The following is an 18,028-nucleotide window of genomic DNA, read 5'->3' as shown; positions in this document are numbered from 1 at the left end:
GACTTTGTAAGAAACTATCGGCCCTACTATTGAACAGGCCATATAGCAGCTAAATTGCATAGAACCAGGAGGTGTGACTCCAGTTTCAGTATATATATAGGAGTGTCTCTCTCAGATTGCACTGTACATAAATGTCTGTTTGATTTTTTTATGTTAAGTTCTTTACTAATTTATTTTAAGTTACTGATTTAGAAAGAGATAGTATTATAATTCTCAGGAATATCAGAACTCAAAGGCAGAAGAAGGCCTTTTTGATTTTATATTTTCTTATGTCGGAGTGATTTCAGAATCCTAAGATCTTGGTGCTATTGAACACAGTCAAGAGGGCTGCAAATGTAACTGCTTGGAAATCCCAAATCAAACATATATCCAGGGCCTCTTCATGTTCCCATTAAAGTCAATATGAGTTTTGTTATTTATTTAAATGGGAGCAGGATCAAGTTTCAAATGGAACTCCGTCTTCATTCTTATTTAGAATCTCTCTCTTTCTCTAATTGCTTTAAACAGCAATATTTCTAGAATTACTTTATATTATTTAGGGACCCAATTTTTTTAAAAGGGCCTAGTGATTCTGGGTGTTCAATTTTCAGATGTCCAACTTGAGACACCTTAAAGGGGCCTGATATTCAGAGGTTTGGCAAGTTGGGCAAGTAAAAATTGAAGCACCCAAAATCTCCAGTCACTTTTGAAAACGTAGGCCATTAATCTTACATATATGACAATATAAATTCAGTATTTTCTCCTGTGAATAATTAAGATTCTATAAAATTCATAGCAACTGAGATTTTTTAATGTTGTATTTTTTTCTTGGAATGAAAGGTATAAATATGCTGATCATACTAGGGGCACTACTACCCATCTACTGTGCCATCCCAAGCCAGAAGTTGTCAAATGTCAGCGAGGAGCTGCATTTCTATCATAACTTTTACTGCTCTGTAAATGTACTGTCAGTTCTGCACACATTTTGTTTTAATACTGAAAGAAGAATAAGATGCGAAAAGCATTATATGCTGAACTCAGTAGAGTTGCACAAAAGATCACCTGGGGTAAGCATAAGGGTTTATTGATTATACATATATAAGCGTCTCTAAACTATAATGCTGACATGTCAACCACTAGATAACTGGTCATAATTCCTCTAAAGCAAAGAAAGGTGGCTACTATACTATTATTAATTATATTATCTTTCAATTTTATTTTCAGTCTGGATAGACTTATGGACAGTTGTCCACAGATGGACAAAAGAGTAAGTAAGTAAAATCCAGTTATTCATGTCTGAATACTGGTGACATCAGTATTTTTGGAAACCTTTTTGATCCATTCCTAGCTTCAAGCTTTCAGCAGCAGACTTCCCAGTGATCTGCCACACACCATCTATTCACCTCCTTGCTGGTCTACTGTGATGAACCACCACCATGCCTGTCGATTTCTCATATCACAGTCTGCTTCTTTCCATAATATTTCTAACAAGCATTCGTCTTCTTTTCCATCCAGGAGATATGCAATATTCTTTGCCAGCACTACACCTCTGTTTTCTTCTTGTCAGCAGCATTCATTTCCCACAATTCACAACCCTAGATTGCAATAGAAAAATTAAGCTTTTCACCAGCCCAACCTTCATACATTTTGAGATGCCATGCTTTTTTTCAGACTTTTGTAAGGGAGGCCTTGGCTCTGCCAGATATTCCTAGTCTTCTTCTGATTTCTTTGGAACAGCCTCTTTGGTTGGATATATATGATTCTAGATAATTGAATGTATCTACTGCCTGTACAGCTTGACCATTAATTGTGGTGTCTGCTTGTGTTCTGTTTTTGGTTAATCATGTCAACATTCAGTGAGGAATAGGCACATTCAGGGATAGTCCCTGTTCCTCACTAACTGTTTTTACAGACTCCAATATTCATTGCATTGCATTGGTGGTTATAGCAAAAAGCATCATGTCATCAACGTCTCTGAGGTCAGTTCAGAGGTGTCCACAAGTGGAAATCTCAACTCCTTCCACTTTGTCAAAACCTTCCATGGCTTAATGTCATAATTTTCTAATCATTATTATTATGGGACAAAAAAGTCAGTATTATAAATAACAGAGTGCATCATTCTATTTGGAAGCTATTTGAACTTTCTAGTTTTCTTGAAAATGCCTACAAAGATTATTTTCTAGGCTTACATACTGAAGAATCACTAGAGTTAGTATTGTGCGTGGACAATTTGAAAGATGACACAGGAATGAATAGATGGGTCAGCTTGTCATCTCATTTATATATGTACAATAACAGTTAAGTAATCATAATAAAGTCATGGCAATAAGCCCACTGAAATCAGTTGGATTGCTCAGATAAGGTTGAAAAGAAAATTTGGCTGCTCATCTGGGTAATATTCAGCAGGGAATATTTATTAACTAATATACTTGTGCATCCATTTGTGTTCTCTTCCTCCTTCCATGCCATACTAAGGAGTTATATTTGTTAAGTAAAATATGGCATATGTGTTATAGGCCATGTAGGGCTTGGTTTTTAAGAAGTACCCAATTGCCTTATCTATAGATAGATAGATAGATAGATACCATGCTTCTTCATGCAAACTGGGAAACTGCATCTGTAGATAGCCAGTTTGATGTAAAAATGACCACTTATACACACAATTACAAAAAATACAAACAGAAATTTAGCACACAATGTATCAAGGAAGCAAGTGAAAAACCTGTTGTACCGGATATATATCTGTGGTGAATAAGTAATGGTTAGGAAATAGGTTCTGTAGAAATAAATAAGAATAAAATTGAAAAACTATGCAAAGGGGAAATAAGGAAAGAGGCAAAGGCAATAAAAACAAATGCATTTAAAAATATTAATTCATAATTAAAATTAATGTGAACTTAACCTGCCAGGTTTCTCAGACCTCAAATTGTGAGTACAACCCCCATCTGCCAATATTTTCATGTAGCTTCTTGCTTATAATTTATGTCACACAAAATTACTTCATTAAGATTCTTTTCGTGAAACTGCATAGCTGAAACTGTTCTGAAACTGCATACCTCTTACCTCCACAGACTATCTTTTACTATCTGTGCTGTGTGAAGGGAAATGCTTCTGTAAGCATGTGAAGTTTGGATCTGGAAGCCTTCCTTCTAAATCAATCTTGTGATACCTTTCTAAGGAAATCAAGTTTGAGGTTAATACAACTATTTTAACAAGTCCTCCATTTTTGCATCAGGATATTAAATCAAATATTTTAGCCACATGCCTGTAAAATGTACTTGAGAAGATGTTTTATTTTCCCTTTGCAAGCCTCTTGACCATGCCATGAGCAGTGTTTTGCTATGATTTTTCAAAATAAAAGAACCACGTTTTCACAAACTGTGTGAGTGTGAAATGTGTCCTGCTGCAGACAGTGGAAGTAGCTCTCCCCATACATCCTCCTCTTTTGGTTTTCTAAGGAATAATGCTGGACAAATGAAGAAGTATAAATAAAGATTCAGGTGTTTATGGAATAGCACCTAATTTAAATCTATCACATTTATAAACGTCTAGCTGAGCTTAATATAAATTGCCAACACATCCCGCTTGGGCCTTAGCTTGTCATTTGATGTTCATCGCATGTTGGAAAGCGGTTTAAGTCATTTATCCTCTAGCAGACATATTCTTTTACTATTCATTCCTCTTATTTTTTTGAAAATGACCCAGATCACTATGTAGTTTTTAAAACATTAGTTAGAAATGTATAAAGATGACCATTAGCTGTGGCACCTGGGCACTTTACATAACTAAAATATAGCCATGAACAAATTTATCAAAATATAAGACTTACTAACAGACTCCCCATTCACCTTCTTATTACAGTGATGTACTGCCAAGTGTTCATAAAAATAACTGCCCACAGATATTGTCCTTACATTGCAACCAGACACTTTCATTTACTTGTAACCAATTATCACTTTTACACCTCATTACTTGTAATCACTTAAAATCTATATTTCCATAGTTAATAAACTTGTTTTATTGTTTTATCTAAATCAGTGTGTTTGGATTGAAGTGTTTGGGAAACTTCATTTGAGATAACAAGATTTGCATGTATCATTTTCTATTAATGAACGGATGGACTTTATGCAAGCTTGTATTGTCCAGGAGGGTGCTGGGCAGTACAAGCCACACATATCTGGAGGAAAGTCTGGCACTGGGAGTTTGCTGGTGTTACCCTGCAGTGCAATTCATGGATGGCTGGCTATAGCACTCATACAGAATAGCTGGGAGTGATTTACATGCTGGAGGCTGTGTGTAGGCAGATATTGAAATCTTATACTTATCAGGAGTTAGACCTTTTGAAAGAGTGTAGTGTAGAAATAACAGTTCTGAACATTGAAAATCATGGACATTGCATGCAGAATATGTGTTTTTCCACTCCAGTCTTATACATGTGTTAAGATGAGTGCCAGATATTCAACATGTACCAATGCATTCATTTAAATAGGAGTGTGCATGCCTGTGTGGGGGGGGGGGTAATCTAACCATGCAATCAGTACTGTTGGATTACCACACACTTAGGGCAAGTCTACATGTAAAATGGTGCAGTGGCACAGCTGCACCAGTGCAGCTGCACTGTTGTAGTGATTCAGTGAAGACGCTACTATGCCAATGAAAGAGCTTCTCCCATTGGCATAGTTAATCCATCTCCACGAGAGGCGGTAGCTATGTCGACACTGGGGGTTAGGTCTGTTTAACTTTGTTGCTCAGGGGTGCAGTTATACCGATGTTAGTTTATAGTGTAGATCTGGCCTCAGATATATTCACGTGCTTTTAACTGAAAGGCATATTTAATTCTAATAACAACAGGCTTTATTTATTTGACTGTATGATCAAGACAAAACTCTCTCTTTGCTTGTTGGTTTGGAAGTAGTCACTCTGCAAATTGTTTATTCAGTGTGATGTGCTCTGCTCTACTAATGGTTCAACTTAATTAATTTCTTGAACCAACTCCTTTAGGAGTAGAGCTGGGTAGGAAATGGTTTTCCAGTCCTGCAAATATTTTCAAGAGTTTGAAATTTTTCATGCAAGCAGAATCAGAGAGGACAGACTTACCCAGTTCATCCTACAAAACCCTGTCCATTCCGGGTACTTCTAAACCAGTTTGAGATAAACTATTTTTACATAACTGTGGTCAAATCTTAACCCTTAAAACAGTGCAGTTATTTAACAGAACCGTAATGAAATTTTACAAAATGATAGTGTGGGGTCAAATTGTAGCTACTTTTATATAATGTTGCTTAAACACAATTTTTTAAAAAGGACCAAATTCATCCCTCAACTATGCCAGCACAGCTTCCATTGGAAGTTACACTCCTCTCTTGTACTTATTTTCTGAACCATTTCCAATTTTTCTACATACTTTTTAATATGTGGACAACAAACTGGAGTATTCCAGTAATGGCCTCACAAATGCGACTATACATGGGTAATGCCACCTCCCTATTCCTACTTGATATTTCCCTGCTTATACATCCATGAAATTGCATTAGTCCTCTTAACTATGGCATCGCACTGGGAGTTCATGTTCAGTTGGTTATCCACTGTAACGCTTAAGTCATTTTCAGAGTCACTGCATTGATGCATTCCATGATACACTTCCTCATTTTGTAAATGTCACTTGCATATTTTGTTCTTAGATATATGACCTTGCATTTGGCTGTATAAAAATTATGTTATTGAAATGGACCTAACTTACCTCACATGGGAGAACTGAAGAGGACTGTGATTGATTTTATTTTCTTGGAGAAGGGTTCAGCTGTCAAAAATGTTGAAAATGCTTCTTTAGGATCTTTTTGACTAGCTTCCCAATTGTTTAAAAATCCCTCTTTCTAATGCATAGTTTCATACTAGGCCAGGTACTCCCGCTGAGGATGTTGAATTTAATTATAGTGTGGTCACTTTTACTAGTGGTTCAACTTAATTATTTCTTTAGCCAATTCCTTTAGGAGTAGAGCTGGGTGGGAAACGGTTTTCCAGTCTACAAATATTTTCAAGGGTTTAAAATTTTTTCCTGTCTTGGATAAAAAGCTGAAATCTCAAAAATACCTGTGAACTGAAAAACAGACTTGACATTTTTCTGAGCTGGTAGATTTGTCAAACCCAACACTGTTTCCCGAACAGTTTTGGGTGTGATGCACTGGCATTTTTCAACAAATAAATTATTAGTTGAAAAAATTCACAACCAGCTTTACTGGACTAGGTTGAGAATAGCTTCTCCTCTTATGTGCTCATTAACTAGCTGTTTCAAGAAGCAACCATTTAGGGTGTTGAGAAATTATTTCTCTAAACCTTATCTGATGATAACATTTGATTATCCTATATGAGGGTAGATGAAATCACTCATTTTTTTATGTTAGATGGACAGATTTTTGAGATCACGTGCAGACCTCCTCCATACCTTGAAGTTTAGGCTTTAGGATTGTACCCGGGTCAGGACTGGTGGATACATGTAATAATAGATCCTCTTCCCTATTCAGGGTGAGTACAATCCCCCACCCAGCCTTGGAAACCCTAGCTGGTAAGCCTTCCTGGCGATTAAACAGCACATGCACTCCACTAGGGTACCTTCACTAAGCGTTTTTATTATTATTTCTTGCCCTGTGTTCCAGGAGCAACATAATGTAGCAGCAGATAGAAGAGGCCTCCTTCCTACTTCCTTGCTCAGCCTTTTATACTGCTTGTTTTCTTCTCCAAGCTATACAGTTAGTGAGCTAATTACCTCATCTGATTCCCTGTAGATGTAAGTGATCCCCACTAACCTTCCAAACACCACCCCCCTCCTACTGTAGCTACCCAGTGCCCTACATTTTCTAAGCGACCAGGGTGGTGGCTTCCAAAAGGAGCTCTATTTATAACTGCTAACAGCACCTATCACAGGGAAGAGGGGCAGGTGAGGGGGGATTCCATTCCCACTACCCTGCCTGAATATGCTCATCTCTAAGCACACTCATACAGATGCACACACCAGCTACTTGAGCTTGGCACAGGAAGATGATTTGCCCTTAAGTTTTTTAAAAGCACTTTGAGATGTTTGGTTTGAATCTGCTCTCTGTCTGCAAAGTATTATTTTTGTCTTGGTTGTTAGTTACTTTTTAGCTCTCTTTTTCTTTCTGTGAGAAATTCCTGTGGTCATCTCACATCCCTTACTGTCAGTGAGTGGGATGCAGGTGGTTGGGCCTACTGGTTACAGCAGGTATCAGTAGCCCAGTTATCTGGAGCAAAGCAAGGCAGGAATAGGAACAAGCAGACACAGAAGTTACCACCACCATAAACAAATGCTTTAAGCAGCTGCTGGTCTATTACTGCTGCTAGGCTTAAGAGCATGTTTGTTGGTTCCTCCAGCCAATCAGACAGTCTGGCCAATCAGGTGATTCCACTGCAAGCCAGCAGTGATTCAGCTGGGAATCTTCTGTTGCTCACTATGGAAGTAGGTCTAATGGTCCCAGGCTCAGCTGCAAGCCCCAATTCCTGACATTTACCCTCCACAAAGTATTACATTTTCTTTTCCTTTCTTCATATACTTGGAGTGGACCCCAAGTTTATGGGCTCACGGGTTTACAGCCTATCCTAGTATTAAGAATAACAATCTTCTTTAGTGTATTGATTTGATTCCTTTCTCAGGAAACCCCCTTAATATGTTGTATGAGCACAATCCTAAATAGATTTTTTTTCCTATTGATTTAAGGAACAAAGCATAAATAAATCCAGCAAGAGAATTCAGTCTCAGTCTTTTTGGCAGATGGTGTTGCCCTGCTTTTATCATATCCAGCTGTGCAGAATTTAGTTCTAAAATGCACCATTTTAAAAAAATAAAAGGGTTCTGGGTAAAACTCCCCTACCATACTATCAACTTAAGAGTCTACCGGTTGATTCAATTTCCTATGGAGAATGCAAATTTAATCATTTAAATGTTTCTCTGATGAAGATCCATTTCAATTTTACTTTCTTCTTCTCTTTTTTTAAACCTCCATCAGCTGAGATTTCATCATCAGTAAAATGCACAGTTCTATTTGGCTATTTTATTCCAGATCAGGTGTACTACTACTGTTTTCAAACGTTTCTGAACAATACTAGAAAAGTATTTCTTTATACTTACTGGAGGGTATGAAATAAGTGATCATATATCACAATTTCTGGGAATTCAGTTATCAAATATTCCTTCTATTTTTGGCATTCCTTCTATTTTTGTCCACCACACTCTTGCCCTCCAAGGGCTAATGGAAAGCCCTAATTAGGGGAAGCTCACCTGTGTGGGAAAAGGCAGGGCTTCTATAAAGCCAGGGAACTGATAATCAGAAGGGGACTATAGGGAGATAGTCTCTAGACACTTCCTGGTAGAAGGGAGGTGTGTTCGGGGGCTATAGCAACAAATAATTCATGGTTGCTCCCTGGAAGGAGGAAGTAAAGAGGCTAGCAAGGCCCAGAGAGGGGGGAGTGCTGGGGTAGGAAGCAGCCTAAGGAGTTAGGTTGGGGACTGAACAGACCTTGGCTGTTGTAAAGTCCCTAAACTGCAACCTGGAGTAGAGGTACTAGGCTACCTACCATTGGCAAAGTGGTACTGGCAGGGCAGTGAACTGGAAGACTGCCTGGGTCACTGTGGGAGTGACTGAGACTTTGAAGGGCTATACCCCAGAAGTGGGGAATGCTGAGTGACTTGGCCTTAGGGCCAAGTCATAGAGAGGCTGCAGCAGCTCCTGGAGCAAGAGAGGCTGCAGACAAAGAGAGGCAGAGGGATGGTGAGCAACAGCAGGAAGGGGTGTTGATCTGGTGAGCTGTTCTGCAGAGTGACCAGGAGGAGGTACCATCCTAGGAGTGCGTAGAGCACCCTGTGACAGTTACACTTTTTTATTTTCCTCATTTTCCCAAAACAGATCAAAATAATGTGTTAATTTGGAAGCCTAAGATTTTTCTCTATTTTTTGTTTTAGAAGTCAAATTTAATTCACCTAGAGCCTAAGGTGGTTTAATACTTCTAGTTTATCTTCCTCTTTATATAAGAGAGACATACATATGTCTTGTCACCTGGAATACTGTCTTCCTATGATTGCTGTCTTATCTCTGTATGTTTGGTTGGGGGTACAAAATGTCCAGCATCCAAGTTCATTTAACCACATCTTATGGAATGGAGGTAGGAGGACAAAATGTGCTTGGAGTTGCATGATGAAATGTAGCTTGTGCCATGGTAGGTCATCTAGGGCAGAGGTTCTCATAACAAATTTTTTGGTGGCCTCAGAATACGGCCATCCACTCTTGCTGCTGGACGCTCTGACCATTTTTCCTAAAATACTTAATTAACTTTAGGAAAAACAAATAAATATGCCCAAATCATTGTAATTTATTTATGTAGGACTTTATTTTGCAAACTCAATAATAAAAAGAATGTACAGTTGTCTCTGTTCTTTACTGGGCCTAAACAGAATAGAAACACAAATAAGGTGCCTTGACATAGTCTTGTCTTTTTTCTTATTTCTTTTGCTTTTTTGGTTGTTGGTTTTTTGTTTTGTTTTGTTTTTTTTATATAAAGACTTGCTAGCTACTAAGTCTACTGTGAAAAGTGATGTTAACAAACACACACACACCATTTTTCACAGCAGACTTATTGAGCCCTGAAGGGGAGGTGGGCACAGAACAGCGGGAGCCAGGGGCAATGGGGCACTAGGGAAGGCAGCCTGGGGGAGGGAGCCTGCCACCCCAGGGCTGAAGCCCAACCCCACTGCCCATACGAAGGTGGAAAACTCACTGGCTGCCTGCTCTTCCAGCTTTTGTGTCTCCAGAGAAGGGCCACTGCTTCCCCTCCGCCCACATAACCACCCAGAAGGCCGTGGCAGCAAGAAAAGCCCCTGGTGGCTGCATGTGCCACGTCTGAGAAACGCTGAAAGGGCCTGATCCAAGGGTCATTCAAGTCAATGGGAATCTTTCCAGTGCTTGCAATGGACTTTAGAACACATCCAAATCTGATCTTTTATTTGTGGGTAACTTTACACACATGTTGAACTCAGAAGATTTTAGAAAGATGAAACAAAGACATTTACTCCCCTGCAGATTTAATGGGATTAATCACATATATAACATCAGTCTTACACATGTCTATGCATATGAGTAAAGGCAATAGTTTGTGGAACTATCCTGTAGATCTGCAGGAATACAAAAGGAAAACCCAATGGATTTTACTCATGGTGTCCCATTGCCTCTGTGGTGTCCTTGTCCTACATTCTACCTACAGTAAAGGCAATATAATTCACAAAGGTGCATCCACTTCCTTTCTTGGAAATAGTGTTCTCATTAACAAATCAAGTATCGTCACTTACAGGTGAGCATTTAATTCAATAGATAAGCCTGTATTTTTCCTCTAAAATATATACATTCTATACTGAAATAAATGCACAAAAGTTGTACAGCTTCAGTTTTATGCATAGGCCATAGAGACCTCTATACACTGACATCAAAATTTATTTTTTACATTTTAAGTTGCATTCACTTGTGTGTGCAATAATGTCAATAAATGCAGGGAAGAACTCAAAGCTTATACATTCAATGAGTTTATCTTGAGGGCCATAAATGTACATTTTTAATCACAAATGTTTGTTTCAATGTGCAATAACTTGAGTATTTTTCACTTTTTTGTATTTTAAAATTAAAGAATTTCAATGAAACTTTGTAAAATTCAATATTATGTTCAAGACTTTAAACACAAAAAAATCAGGACAGCAAAGTTATTATTTCCATGGAAACTGGACCTTTCAATATTTGCTAACATCCCTTTTCAACAGTGTGCCTGGCTAATTTAGGAGCTTTCTCACAAAAAGAAAAAGTGCATGTGCCACACACATACTGTTGCTATTAAGTTTAAAAGTTTAACAAATTCTCATTTTAATGAGAAACCTTTTAAAAGATTAAATTGCCATCTGCTGACTGCAATGCAATTATTAGCTAAAATTGCCAAATAAAGAATCTATATACTCTTTATGTGCTTTAGAAACACAAACCCCACATGAGGTAGAAGACCTAACATTATAAATGCCTGACTGTCCTCCACTCTCCGAACAGTCTCCTGTCATAAAAAGTTCCTATTTGGATGTCATGTCCTTGTATAATCTTTAAATTCCATCAGTATTAGAGATGGTCATAGACAGGATAGTGAGATATGATCCTACAATTGGCTCTGTGCAGGTGCTTCTCTGAGAGCTTACAGAACCTCCCTGAACAAGGCATTGCCATATGTGGTCAGACCTGAAGTCCATCTAGTCTAATATCCTGTCTCTGACAGTAGCCAGTAGCAAGTGCTTCAGAAGAAGGTATAACAACCCCACAGTGGCTGATGTGGGTTAATTTGTCACCCACATTAGGTTTCATCCTGATTTCTAATAGTTAGAAATTGGCACTGGGTTTAATATCCCTTCAAAAATGTTATGAATTATAACTAAGGCTATGTTTTAGTCATGGGTATTTTTAGTAAAAGTCATGGGCAGTAAACAAAAATTCACAGCCTGTAACCTGTCCATGACTTGTACTATACCCCTGACTAAATCTTGGGAGTGCCGTAGGTGCTTGTGGGGGATGGGGGCGTGGGTTCTGGGGGTGGAGTGGCCCGGGGGGCACTGTAGGTACTGGGGGGGTGTGGGTGCTGGAGGGCACTGGTGGGGGGGTAGGGTGCTACAGGTGCTGGGGGGTGGTCTGGGGGTCGCCATGGGTGCTTGGGTGCGAGCCCGGGCCCCCTGCTGGTGCTGGGGGAGGGGAGTTGGCGGGGCTGGCAGGTTCCCTGCCCGGCTTCTTGGAAGTGGCAACATGTCCCTCCCTAAGCTCCTAGCTTCACATGCTGCCAGCTCTGCAGCTCCCACTGGCTGAGAGGGAGGGACATGTTGCCGCTTCCAGGGAACCCCCCCTCAAGGTAAGCACCATCCAGAGCCCTCACCCCACCCCGTACCCCAGCCCTGAGCCTCCTCCCACACCCAAACTTCTCCTGCTGCTGTTGGGGGGGTCGGGCGCAGTGGCCTGAGACTGCCCCAGCAGTGGCTGGTGTGACTGGCCCAGGGGCTGCCTGAGCTGTTCCAGGGTCACAGAAAGTCACAGAAGCTGTGACTTCTGTGACAAACTCACAGCCTTCATTATAATGCAGGCTATTCTTGGTTATGCATACAAATGTCCAATATTTTTGGCCTCAACAACTTCCTGGAGCAATGAGTTCATCCCAGTGTACACACAATTTTTGTACTGGTATATCTATTCAGTTACCAAATAGTTATACCCGTTCCCACCAAGTACGGACATAGTTAGAGTGCTATAAAGGTGCCTTATACTAGTATAGCTTCTTCCCCTTGCCATACAGGAATAGCTATGGCAGTCTAAAATGCACCATAACAGACAAAAATTTGGCCCAGTCTAGAGCACTTTTATAGTGGCATTAGAGGTCTGCTCATGACTAATTTTTAGGCCCAGCCCACCCCAGACCCAAGCCCTAGAGGGTCAAGTCATTTTCTGACCCAACCCTAACCCTGCCCCTGCCCCTGCCCCTGAGCCAGTGCCACTGCTGCCTCCTGTCCATGGGGTTGGCATGGCAGTACCTGTGTCCCCCACTCCTCTACTCCGCCAACCCCTGCTGGGGTTTGTGTATGCTGCAGAGTGAAAGGCGCTGCAACTCCTCAGTACGCACAGTGCAGTGAGATGGCAGCAGCTGGCTGGAGCAGGGCAGGGCACGCAGTCATGCCGACCCTGAGTGAATCCTGCTGAGCCTGAGAGGGTTGGGTTGTTTTCCCACCCCCACTTTTAGTTGGGTCCTGCCAGATTCTGGTTGGGTTGCAGGGCTCTAAGTGGTATAACTACTTCCACACTAAGGGGGTTGTACTGCTTTTACTGTGCTGGTAGCTAAAGCAGTACAACCTCTGAATAGACAAGCCCAATACTGCCAACTCTGGTCGTTTTATTGAAAATCTAATTATATTTATTGTTTTGCTTAAAGCCTTAGCTCCTGGAGTCAAGTGATTACATGAAAATCTTAGCTTTCAGTAAAAATGTATTATTTCTAGCCTGCACGTTTGTGGAGAAAAGCCTGAAAATGTGGTCTGAATGTACCCTAAAAGTTCAGAAACCAGAAGGCAATTAGATTTAACACAAAATTATTCATAGATTCATAGGTATTAAGGTCAGAAGGGACCATCATGATCATCTAGTCCGACCTCCTGCACAATGCAGGCCACAGAATCTCACCCACCCACTCCTGCGAAAAACCTCTCATCTATGTCTGAGCTATTGAAGTCCTCAAATCGTGGTTTAAAGACTTCAAGGAGCAGAGAATCCTCCAGCAAGTGACCCGTGCCCCTTGCTACAGAGGAAGGCGAAAAACCTCCAGGGCCTCTTCCAATCTGCCCTGGAGGAAAATTCCTTCCCGACCCCAAATATGGCCATCAGCTAAACCCTGAGCATATGGGCAAGATTCACCAGCCAGATACCCAGGAAAGAATTTTCTGTAGTAACTCAGATCCCACCCCATCTAACATCCCATCACAGGCCATTGGGCTTATTTACCATGAATATTTAAAGATCAATTAATTGCCAAAGTCTCATGATTTTAGAGCCAATATGATGACACTTTGGAGCCTGACTTGTGATTTGTGAATGCTTAGCACTGGCAATACTGCTCAGGGAAATGACTCAGGCTTCTGCCCAAGTGGAACCAGTTTCAGTATCAGGACCTTATTTTGTAAACATTTTAACAGTGGCAGAAGGTATCACTTATTTGCTGATGGTAGTGGCTGGTTTATGGAAAATTACATATGCCTTATCATTGGCTCCTGATAGGTTATCAACAGATCCTGTGCTTTAATTGTTTAGCCCAATATAGAATTCTGTTTTTCTGTTTGTTTTTATTTAAACCTTAAAGTGTAAATTACTTCATAAAAAGAGATTATCGTGAACCCCAGATTGGGCAAGCCTCTGAAACTTAAATTAAATGTATCATGCATGCACACTCTTCACTTCAAGAGTTGTGTGTGTATATATATCTAAAGAAAGAATTTAGCTTTAAAAAATAGTTCTGTCTCTTAAGACAGGCTGATACTTGAAAGATTTTCCTGGTATAGCTAGACTGATATACAATACCAGCAAAACACACCACATATGGAAGCATCCTATAACAGCAAAGCTGCACTTATTTCAGTCCAAAAAAAAAGAAAAGGAGTACTTGTGGCACCTTAGAGACTAACCAGTTTATTATTTATTTATTATTTATTATTTATTATTGCACAGCAATAATCCAAGTTTTAGTTGGGGGCTGAAGGTGACGGCCCCCAACTAAAACCCCTCCAACGCATTATTAAGGATCTACAACCTATCCTGAAGGATGACCCAACACTCTCACAAATCTTGGGAGAAAGGCCAGTCCTTGCCTACAGACAGCCCCCCAACCTGAAGCGAATACTCACCAACAACCACATACCACACAACAGAACCACTAACCCAGGAACCTATCCTTGCAACAAAGCCCGTTGCCAACTGTGCCCACATATCTATTCAGGGAACACCATCACAGGGCCTAACAACATCAGCCACACTATCAGAGGCTCGTTCACCTGCACATCCACCAATGTGATATATGCCATCATGTGCCAGCAATGCCCCTCTGCCATGTACATTCGTCAAACTGGACAGTCTCTACGTAAAAGAATAAATGGACACAAATCAGATGTTAAGAATTATAACATTCATAAACCAGTCGGAGAACACTTCAATCTCTCTGGTCACGCAATCACAGACATGAGGGTCGCTATCTTAAAGCAAAAAAACTTCAAATCCAGACTCCAGCGAGAAACTGCTGAATTGGAATTCATTTGCAAATTGGATACTATTAATTTGGGCTTGAATAGAGACTGGGAGTGGCTAAGTCATTATGCAAGGTAACCTATCTCCCCTTGTTTTTTTCCTACAACCCCCCCCCCCAAGACGCTCTGGTTAAACTTGGATTATTGCTGTGCACATTGTAAGATGAGCTATTGCCAGCAGGAGAGTGAGTTTGTGTGTGTGGTTTTTGGAGGGGGGCGTGTGTGTGGGGGGGGGGTGGTGAGAAAACCTGGATTAGTGCTGGAAATGACCCACCTTGATTATCATGCGCATTATAAAGAGAGGTTTCAAAGAGGGATGGGCTATTACCAGCAGGAGAGTGAGTTTGTATGTGTGTCTGTGGGGGGGGGGGGAAGGGTGAGAAAACCTGGATTTGTGCTGGAAATGGCCCTCGATGATCACTTTAGATAAGCTGTTACGAGCAGGACAGTGGGGTGGGAGGAAGTTTTGTTTCATGGTCTCTGTGTGTATATAATGTCTTCTGCAGTTTCCACAATATGCTATGCATCCGATGAAGTGAGCTGTAGCTCACGAAAGCTCATGCTCAAATAAACTGGTTAGTCTCTAAGGTGCCACAAGTACTCCTTTTCTTTTTTCTTTTTACGAATACAGACTAACACGGCTGTTACTCTGAAACCTGTTATTTCAGTCCCTCCCTCACGAGCAAAATAAACTATGCTGGCAAAGTGCAGTTTTGCCGGTATAACTGTGTCTGTCATAGGGGCTTTTGTTGGCACAGCTATATCAGTCACAAATCACACCTCCTCACCAATATAATTTATGCTGGCAAAAATTTGTAGTTTAGACCTGGCCTTCACTATTTCTTCTACCTTGAATAGGTTTTATTTTCTGAAGGGAAATACTTTAGGAAGGGAAGTAAATGTTTCATATTTTCTTTGTATTGTTTAACTGTTACTATATTTTCTTTTCCCTGAACCAAGTAACAAACTGGCTCTTTTGAATATTTGCTTTTCCATTATAATGCAATCTCCTGATTATAGCTATTCAAACACTTGTGACTTTCTGAACTGAGTTACTTTAGTAGCAAAAGTTTGCTTTCTAGTTCAGAAAGTAAGCAACATTTGTGTTTTTAGTTTTGCCTTTACAGAGACTTTCCAATCCAAGAGGAGGAGAAAGGAAACACCCTGAATTTTATGCTGACACGCCATGTAACTCTAGCTGCCTATTACTCTCAGCAGCCAATCACACTACTTTGGGAGGAGGGTTAGGACACTCCTAATTGAGCAGTTGCCTTAACAAACAGTTGGCACGGCCTATGAGGGAACAAACTGCCCAGCACTCATTGAAAGTGGGATTTTCTTCCTGTTGTCTGCCTACCTAATTTCTGACTGCTTCTCACCATGGAGCTTTAAAATTAGTTATTTTAGTGCTGTTCCCTAATTGAAACCTTACTGGCCAAAGGGGAAACCTTAAATATAGATTCAGAAATAAATGCAGATAAAAGACTGTAAGGGTGCCAAGGCTATAACAGGGCCAGCTAACCTGGCTTCAATCTTGCATCTTTATCAGTATTAAGAAGTCTTTTCAATCATGTTTAAGCTAACTCAAATGAAATGCTATGACTGAGGGTTTGTCTACATAGGGTCATCCAGGAAAATTAATCTGAATTAACTAAAGGTGTGAATTTGAAGTGGATTAGTGAAACCACATTAAATCTCTGTGTGTACACTATTGTTCAAAATTAAAGTGGCCCTGATTCCATGTAGCTTAAATAACTTTGGAAGAGAATTAAACTAAACAAAATTAAGGCTACTTTAATTCTGAATAGGGTCACATGGGTTTAATGAAGTTTAACTAATCCACTTCAAATTAATTGAGTTAATCTGGAATCATTTTCCTGGATGTCCCTCTGCAGAGAAGCCCTGAAAAACACACCCTTTTTGTCCATCAAGACCCAGCCTAGGGGCAACATTATGCCAATGTTTACCTGCTTGAAGCTGGATCCTACAAGGTGCTGATACTCATGCAAATTGAGGGAGATCAGCATCTTGCAAGATTAGGCCCTAAGCATTCCTATTTCTCTGCGGAGGTCTACACTAGGGTTATTTACCTTGAGTTAACTGATTATACCTGGTTTGAGTTAGTCAGCAAATGCTTACTCTGTTCTACTTTGTATTTAGCTGTGACACTCCAAGTATGTTTCCCATACCTAAAGAAGAGCTCTGTGTAAGTGTGTCTCTCTCACAAACAGAACTTGGTCCAATAAAAGATATTCCTTCACCACCTTGTCTCTGTAATATCCTGGGACCAACACGGCTACAACAACACTGCATAGAAGTTGGTGACACGTTTTTAGGGTCAGTATGAACACTCCCTGAACATTTCTTCCAGAATACAAATGTTTGTCCTTTATTTAGACCCAAAATTTGTATCCTGGAACAAACCTTTAGAGAGTATCCAGCTTAGCCTTTACAAATATGTTAACTACCGCAAATGATCTGGCAATCACTAACAACAAATAAAAACTTCTAATGGGGACAAACCTGAAAGCCCCAATCCTGCATGTGCATAAATGTTTGCAAGACTGCGGCCCAAACATTTATGTGATAACGATCACCATAGTTTCTGAGAACCCAAGGGACTAATCATACTAGGGCTGAAGACAATTGCAGTTTTGCCCTAAGTCAATATGAATCTTTGTAAAACTAAGACCTACTCCTGGGAATAAGGGTTTGTTAGATCATGATGTATATCCTTTTTCCTCTTACTATTTATAGTGCTTAAAAATGATATGGGGTTGGGTTTTCAAAGTAACCTGAGGGAGTTAGGCATCCAAACCCCAATTAAATTGGGCATCTGTCAGAAAGTAGCTGGCCTTCTGGAGTTAGGGGCCCAGCCTACTTCTCACAGGCCCCATGAGGGGAAATGAGGCAGCTCAGGTACACCTGTAAGTAGTTATTTCACCCAGTAACTAGGAGGCAGTTCATTAGACTGTCTACACTGACAATTGAATGACAAAACTTTTGTCTTTCAGAGGTGTTTAAAAAGAAACAAACCCTGAAAACACAAAAGTTTTGCCCTGACAAGCACCGGTCTGAACAACGTGTTGTCAGCAGGAGCGCTCCCCTGCCGACAACGCAAATGCCGCTAGTTGCGGTGGAAGTTTTTTCTTGGCAGGAGAGCCGACAAACAGCGGCTACACCACACAACTT

The sequence above is a fragment of the Natator depressus genome, chromosome 2 (assembly GCF_965152275.1).
Source record: "Natator depressus isolate rNatDep1 chromosome 2, rNatDep2.hap1, whole genome shotgun sequence".
Taxonomy (NCBI): Eukaryota; Metazoa; Chordata; order Testudines; family Cheloniidae; genus Natator; species Natator depressus.
The sequence above is the reverse complement of the archived record's forward strand: the minus strand, read 5'-3'. Positions refer to the sequence as shown.